This window comes from Myotis daubentonii, chromosome 7 (assembly GCF_963259705.1).
Source record: "Myotis daubentonii chromosome 7, mMyoDau2.1, whole genome shotgun sequence".
Lineage (NCBI taxonomy): Eukaryota > Metazoa > Chordata > Mammalia > Chiroptera > Vespertilionidae > Myotis > Myotis daubentonii.
The window spans coordinates 45,190,133-45,198,750 of record NC_081846.1 but is presented as its reverse complement, the minus strand read 5'-3'; the positions used below and the strand labels follow the sequence as shown (position 1 = coordinate 45,198,750).

The following is an 8,618-nucleotide window of genomic DNA, read 5'->3' as shown; positions in this document are numbered from 1 at the left end:
ACTAAGATATGGCTCTTTATTTTTCATAGGAATGGCTTTTCTCAATGTTTTCATTTTTGTATCATACTTCCTCTTCTTCTATATATCAAAGAGTAAAAATAGTTTCAAAATGTGAGGCAACTTTACAAGAGAGAGATCTCCTGTGATATAGATGCATTTTGAGGGCAGGATCACTTCCGACTAGGATGAGAACTCCGAGTTTTCCAGGGAGTCAAAGCAGCCCTGATTATGATGTGAGAATGGGTCACAGTCACTAATCAGGTGGCCCTAATCGGATCACAACTGGGTGCCTTCATTTCTTTTAAAGTAGTAATCTGCTATTTTGTGGGCGACAGGCAGTTTTTGCATTCAGGAGAAGAAAATGGAATTTGTTTTTAGGGAAGCCTCTCCATTTAATCAAGAGGAACCATTTTAATGGCCCTTTAGTCATGTAAATATAACGTGAAAGCAAACACATTTTTCTCAAGAAAACCCTGTGGTGAAGTGACCCACACTCCGAGGTTTCAGACCTGGAAGCTGAGTATCCTGTTTATCATGTCAGTCCGGCTTCTTAGCAGTATGGCCCTCTGCAGAGTCTGAGCAGGGCTATCCCCATGCCCAGTGTCAGACCACCTAGTTCAGTGATGGCGAACCTATGACACGCGTGTCAGAGGTGACACACGAACTCATTTTTTTGGTTGATTTTTCTTTGTTAAATGGCATTTGAATATATAAAATAAATATCAAAAATGTAAGTCTTTATTTTACTATGGTTGCAAATATCAAAAAATTTCTATATGTGACACGGCACCAGAGTTAAGTTAGGGTTTTTCAAAATGCTGACACGCCGAGCTCAAAAGGTTCGCCATCACTGATAGGAGATGCCTGGGTGCAGGCACTTGGAGGAGGCCGAATTCTCAGGAGTTTATAGATCAGATCCCCTCTTCTCCTAATTCTGGGGTCACAGTGAAGACCCTGGATTAGAGCCATTATGAGAAATGGGTGCCTACCTAATTTGTCAACCACATTCTTTTCATTTGATGCCATTAAAATAAAAGCTGGCATTTTTAAAATGAAAATTTTCCTGACTGCTATGAATTTGTCTTACCCGTTTCATTAATATAACCAATCTAGTTCTATGGTATGAAAAAACAAGTATAATATGAAAGAAGCAAAAATAAAAGTAGGGCGTTCTTAAATTTATTTTAGTCAGATATCCTCATATTAATCTGTAAATGACAAAAAAGTAGGACTTTACACATTTTATTTTATTTGAAAAGTTAGCTCTACTTAAATCTACTTTATCTATTTTATTCACCACCTCCTTCATACATTTCATTTTCTACCTTTTATGTCTCCCACCCCCCAAAAAGTCATGTACTGATTCAGCAAACTTGGACTGATTAAGTGCATAATTATTGCATTTAAACCCCTACCATGGCTCTATGAAGAAATACACTCACATTCACTGACTCATGTAAGATCACAGCACTTAAAAGTGGCCACAGAAGGACTGGAACCTCTGTTTTCTCCTTCCAAGTTCTTAGACCTTTCTACTACATCACTACTATGAATCTATAAAAACACCCAGGTGCCCTGCTAGTGTGGCTCAATGGTTGAGCATCAACTCATGAATCAGGAGATCATGGTTGGATTCCCAGTCAGGGCACTTGCCGAGTTTTGGGTTTGATCCCCAGTAGGGGCGTGCAGAAGGCAGCCAATCAATGATTCTCTCTCAGCATTGATGTTTCTATTCCTCTCTCTGTGTCCTTTCCTCTCTCTAAAATCAAAACTAGTAAAAACACATTTTTAAAAGAAAACACCCAGGAAATACACAGAACATACTTAGGACACCAAGAGTTTCCTTCGATTTGTAGTTTTGGGTCCAGTAGAGTGATATCTACTACCTCTTGGAGGATCCCTCTTTCTTGAGTCCATATCTCTTGAGTCTTACAAATCTCTTCTGGACGCTTAAATACAAGAGAAAAATAGAGATTTCAAGGGCCATTGCCTGGTGCCATCCAGCTGCCAATAGGCCCCCAATCAGTACTGAACGGGCAGAACCTTCTTCCCCTCCTCTGCTCACTTTTTTCCTATTTCATGAAGAAATTGGCCTCACTCAGTTATACTAGCATGTAATGTGAGAAAATGCCAACAGTTAATTAGGGATATGTCTGTAAATCTTGGGGGAAGCCACATGTTTCAATTATATTAATGAACACACAAATGCAATCAAATCAAATGGATAAGCATTGTGTCAAGTTTTTACAAGAAGAGAATTGCATTTCACATGCATGAAAGCAACTCTCTTATAACTTAGAGAATAAGAAACTAAAAATATGCACACAAGAGATCCATTCAAATACTTATTATTTGAGTTAAATTGGAATTCTATGAGGATGGTTTCATCAAATGATTTGTGTTATTTTCATTTCCATATCAACCAGATTCTAATTACTCAATCTGCAGGTTACATGGTTAAGCTAATGCTCCCTAAACATCAAATAGTATGTTTTATAACTTTCATCATTGATTTTTAAAAGGTTGAATATCAACTTGAAGCTAGCCACTAAATATCTTCTGGTTTTTAAAGTTGCCAAATCCTTCACATAGTATGTCATAGATATTGATCTTAAAGAGGAAAAAAAAAAAGATCTCTCAAAGAGAAGAGCTTTATATTTCAAAATATTTTATGATTTAACAAGCTGTCCTTGGAATTGAAAAAGATGATGCTAGACTCAGCTAAAATTCAATACCTGTTCTCTAAAGTGTGCTAACTGTGCTGTGGAGCTCTGACACTCATAGTCTGCATGCAATTCTGGTTCTTCAGCACCAAGAAATTGACCATGGAGAAGGAACTGCTTCATGAATTCAACTTTATTGCCCGTTTATAAGTAGCTGTATTTCTTCAAGTAGTTTTGATACTTACGAGCATTAACAGTGACTGATTGCACCCTGGTCAGGATTTCCTAGTGCATTTTTTTTTTAGCACATTCATCTGAGCCATGCGCTTACCTAAAGGGAAAATAAAATTGAAAGGAGTAAGTGGGGCCAATGATTTTATTTAGAAATAGGAAGAATTAGAGGTGGGCTAGAAGTCAGACTGGCTACCTTCCAAAGCCCAACCAGTCTTTACCCCAAGTAAGTGCACGAGTTTATGTGATACAAGAGCTTTCAAAATGCTGTATTGTGAACTGAGTATTTGCAAAGGGAATCACACTCTAAGTACAATAGATGATTTTGTTATTTAAAGGATTGTATGTAAATCAACTAGTAAAGTGATTTTTTGAAAGTGAAAAATGTTTTACTTAATTTATCTTTCATGTGAAAATAGAATAAAATGAGTACACCAGAAACTATGTTGGATTTCTTAAGACCAAAATATGCAATTAAGTCTGTATAGTGGGAAGTAAATCACTTTTCACCATGAACATTCATAAACACCAGAATTGACCCTAAAAGAGTGGTAAGTAGAAAAGGAAATGCTTTCCTCTGACAGCATCATCTCCTTGCCACCCAGAAGCTCCATCAAGGTCGGCAAGAGAACCCAGTTACCAGTATTCCCAAAGCCCCTTAGGATGTCTTTACCAAAAGCAACCCAGACTCTCCTTCCCAGGCCCTCGAGCAGCCAGGAGATTGATATTGTGAGAAAGACAAATGAGAGGTGCCTGTCCAGTGGTGACCATGGGCGGGTGTCACTGCATTACAGTCCCTACTTTCTCTCTTGGCCGGGTACATAATAAACCAACCAGTGTTTATGATCAATTTGTATAGTTTTGGGTTTCCATTTTCATGCTTGGTTCAACATTATAGTCATCCTTATAAAGCAAATTGGGAGGAAAAAGTAATGAGAGACTCAAGTATGTTTGGGGAAAATATGCCACTGGTTACCCTAGAGGTTGAATCTTTTTTATTGCCCTTTTTATTCTAATGTATCAATCATTTATCAAAACTCGCACACTGTACAGTGTGGGGCAAAAGTATGTTTACAGTTGTTCTTATGGAAAATAATATAGTAATTAATTGATAAGAATATAATAATAAACTCTGTGTTTTGCATACTCACAACTATAAATCTATTTTGCCCCATCCTGTATATGCAAGACACTATGCCAGACCTTTTAAGAGATAAAGACGTATAAAGCAAATTAAAAGGTTCAAATCATGCAATGAAGGGTTAGAAGACAGATAGTCACCTAGTGAGGTGTGGAAAGAGAGAAACAGAGTGGAGTGCAAAATGGCTTCATGGAGAAGGCGACATGTGAAAATAGGTAGGATTTGGACATGTGAACATGAAGGAATCTAACCTGATGTACAGTATACACCCAGAGTTTTATAGAGTACTTTCATACATATTATCTCGTTAAACCCCTACCTCACCTCCATGAAGGAGTTCGAGCAGTGTGACTGAGACCAGCTGGAGACTGCTAATCCCATTTCCTTCTTCCTTACAGTTGGGTTGGAACCATGTTACTCAGTCTGGTCAATGGGATGTGAACAGAAGTGAACGGTGCCACTTTCCGGCCTGGTCATGAAATGCCAGAGTCCTCCACACTTCTCATCACTTGCCAGCCAGCTGAGTGCAAAGAGTCCAACAAGAACTCCAAGGAGGCCTCAGAATATTGTGGTGCCACAAGTGAAGCACACTCAAAGGTAACTTGAGTCACTGCTTATACCAGAATCCCCCTCTTAGGACAAGCCCCCGTTGACCCCCAATGACTGCTAGCGGCTTTGCAAGAGCAGAAAATAAACCTTTATTGTATTAAACAACCCGGAGTTGGAGAGTGTTATAGTAGCTAGCTTTAAGTGTCCTGATTGGTAAGGGAGCTAGTACAATCTTCATTGTATACAGGAGAAAAAAATCACAGCACGCACAAGAATATGAGAAAGGCGGAAGGCATGGTACAGAAGCAGAGAAAGTTCACGTTCAGAGCATGTCGCCATCAGACCTCACCCAGTTTCCCAGCAGGCCCGTAGGATTTGCCATGTTCCCAGCACATCATGTCTGTGCTACAACACTTCTGCTTGTTCGTCCTTTCCTTCTGGAATTCCCTTTCCCGTCTGTGTCTTTCAAATATCTACGCACTTTCCTCAAAGTCCAGTGTAAAAGTCACCTCACTGATTGAGCCTCAGTAATATCCTCCTTATTTCAATTTGATGTGGCAGAAATAGTGAAGGACTAGAGCCAGAGAGAAGGGTGAAGACTTGGAGCTCCCCTCTTACTAGCATGACCCTAAGCAGAAGACCTACACTTTCTGAGCCTTCCTCTTCTTTAGAATGGATCATCAGTCATTATTTTACAGGACCATTGTGAAGACAAGGTGAGATGATGAATGAAAAGGTGCCTCCGGTACATGGAAAGTGTGAAATAAATATTTGTTCCACCTATTCTATAGCCCTTTATTACTCCGTTCATTCATATCTTCCCTTAAAGACTGAACTCCAGAAGAACAGAAGCCTCATTCTATTCACCTATATAATCTGCACCAAATGTGTAGTAGATGTTTTGGTTCAAATTAGGTAAAGCTACGTTTGACAAAAATTTAAAAAGAGGAGTGTAAGTCTACTAGGCTTTTTTCTTCCATGTGAAAATCTAGAGATGAGAATCCAGGCTGCTAATGCAGTTTCGCAGATGAGTCAGGATCCCACAGTCCTTTCAGCTTTATTCCTGCCGCCCTAAGGATGTGATCCTTCTAGCCTACTCCAAGATGGTGGATGGGCTCCAGGCAACATATTCATCTCCAGGCAGCACAAAGGATAAGAGCATGGCACTCCCTGGATGGATACTTCCTGGAAGTAACACAACCACTTCTGCTTACCTATCAGTGGCCAAAACTTAGTTGTATGGCCCCACCCAGCTGCATGGGAGGCTTGGAAATGTAGTCTTTAGTCCATGCCTCCATATACCCAAGGAATATTCAAAGGTTCTATTACTGAGGAAGGAGACAGGATTTGTTATTGGAGTGACAACTAGCAGTACCTGCCATGCCATGTTAAACATATGACTGTGCTTTGGGAAGTTGATTCTGGCAGTGATGTGGAACATGAAGCCAAGGAGGGAAAGCTAAGAACAAGGAGAATAGCTGGGATATTACAGTAATACTTACAAAACCTCCCTCTCGCTGAGTGTTTACTATGTGCCAGCTCTCTACCCACATTAGCTCATTATTTGTCACTTGTGTTTCAAAGCAGACTTAGAGTTCAATTTTTAGCAAAACATTCATTCCAACATTGGGTTGTTGGTTGGCTTAAAATAACAATCACTATAGCTTATGCTTTTGTGAGTTGGACATTCGGGCTGGGCTCAGGTAGGTGAGCCTTCTCTTCACGTAGTGCTGTATGCAGCTGTCAAGTGGGTTTGTCTGAAATGTTCAAAACAACTTCACTCTCAGGTCTGGAACCCGGGTTCAGCTGGGACTGGGGACCAGAGTGCCTACTTGTGGTCTCTCCAGAATGGCAACCTCATCGCGGTAGAACTTCCCTCATGGCAACTCAGAGCTCCCAGAGAGACAGAAAGTGAAAATTGCCACTTTCTTGAGGCCAGGGCCCTGAAGCTGGCACAGCAATATTTCCGCTATATTCTACTAGTCAAAGCAGTCCCAAAGTCTGCCCAGACTCAAGGGAGGGGCAAAAATCCCACTCCTCAATAGAAGGTATGTAGAAGCATTTGCAGCCATCTTTAATCCTGCTCAGTGACTTGCACCTAATCAGTATCCAATAAGTGTTTATTGAATGGTTCACAGATTTGGTTCAGTTCTAGACCCTGAAAAACGACATAATGGGAAGAGATACTGAGTGAAGGAAAAAGATTTCAAAAATGAATGCACAGATTGGGGGCACGGAATCTAAGTTTTCATTAGGCAAATAAAAATGGAGTTTAATCCAAGGCATGAGGGAAGAAAGCTAACCACCACTCTTCCTTTCCTTTACCAACAGTTTGAATTGGTTGATTGCTCTTGGTATTAACTGGGAAGTTCTCTAAGATTCAAGCTGATTACTCCCTTCAGTCCTAGAGACAAGAACACAAAGCCAGACAAGAGTGAGTTATTGCCTGCATATGAGCTTCCTTGGCAGGTCTTGGATGAGGCAAAAGGCAGTTAGTGGAAAATGCCCCCAAGGAGAGCTTTCATTTGTTGTAAGAAATGCAGTACCTGGCAGCTGTCTTTTCCAAGGTGTTTGGCAACTTCCTTCACAAATGAGGCAACACTGAAGTCTTTGTGAGACGTTCTTTCCTGCTAGTGACATTTTTATTGACAGCACGGTTCCAACAAGTTTGGAAAGTCAGGACAGGAGGGGCCCCAAATAAGGGAATGGATTTAGAGTTGGTCTTGATATGTTCTAGCAGATGCTGGTTCTAACTGATGCTGATGCAAACCCTCAAGTGTCCGTTCAGCCCACATAAAGCCAAGTAATTACAATGACGACTCCCATTCATCAAAATCAGGCTGGAGAAAGTTCTGCTTGTCCTGATAACGGCTTGAAAATGATAAGTTAGTGAAATAAGCACTTAGACATTTCCTTTTCACCCCAGCTAATTGGCCACTTCCATTTGTAAGGAAGTTTCAGCTTTCTTTTTAGCTAGCTTTTTACTTAAGCTATGACAAGACTGCCCAGAGACCATAAATCTCTCTAGGGTGCGGCTGGACCACAGGAGTGATAAGACAAGTTCCTAAGAAATGAGTTTCGCATCCATTCCTGCCATACCAGGGAAGTCCATTAAAAGTCATGAAAGTAAACACTTGGCAGATCCAATCCTGTAAGAACAATAAAAATGGGCTTAAAAGAATTTAACTTAGTTATCTAATAAAAATCAGTAGTAATCCTTCCAGAAATATGATAGGTTAAATAATATTTCTACTGTGTTAACTTGATTTCTTACCCTAACCCTAACCCTAACCCTAAAAGGGAAAATCTGGGGTTCGTTCACTGATGGAAAATCAATACTTAGTGGTTTTTGCTTATTGAGTATGAAAAATTGCTGCATATGTTTACTGGGAAGATGAGGGGTTACGGGCATGTGTGGGGAGGACCAGTGCAAATTTAGCAAGTCAGATAATAACTGGGCAAATCTGACATTTACCATAATGGTTGTGTTGTTCAAGCATGCGGCAGGCTTTGATTGGCTGATCTATGGAAACCTTCTTTTACTCTGTAAATAGGCTCAAACAAGTGACCTCACTAGTCCTGAATGAGTGATTAGAAGTAGTTACCCAGCCTACACTTATATTTAATCAAGTCCTTTGAGAAAACCATCAACTTTGTCTCTTTTTGCTCATAGAGAGGTTCCTTGATCCAAGTTCTGTCCTCTGGTAAGTGCAAGACTTAGGGGACTATCACCTTAACCAGCTATAAACTGCTCAAGTTCCTGGGGAAAGGAGAACTTAGACCATGCATTCACTATAAGGACAAGCAGACCACTTAATACATTCATCTCAAGAAAAACTGGGTGTTGCTTAATCACATTGCTCGCCTAGAAGCGGCTCCCATTGCCCTTGGACCTGGCTGTTGATGCTCTCAACTGTATTCAGGTTTGCAAGAGATTTTTCCACAGCGCATCAAAACCTGCCAACCCAAACCCAACCTAGGTTGTACAGAATAGCATGGCAGACACGTGCATGAATTTGGCTTCAAATTGCATG

At 40.4% G+C, this 8,618-nt stretch overlaps 1 long non-coding RNA gene across 1 annotated transcript; it reads right to left on the bottom strand.

Moving 5' to 3' along the window:
• Positions 1–1,117: 1,117 nt before the first annotated feature.
• LOC132237969 (uncharacterized) lies at positions 1,118–7,174 on the bottom strand. The gene is made up of 3 exons (XR_009453702.1): positions 7,131–7,174; positions 2,909–2,994; positions 1,118–1,949 (listed from the first exon to the last, which is right to left on the bottom strand). It is a non-coding gene; the product is annotated as an uncharacterized LOC132237969 (long non-coding RNA).
• Positions 7,175–8,618: the final 1,444 nt, after the last annotated feature.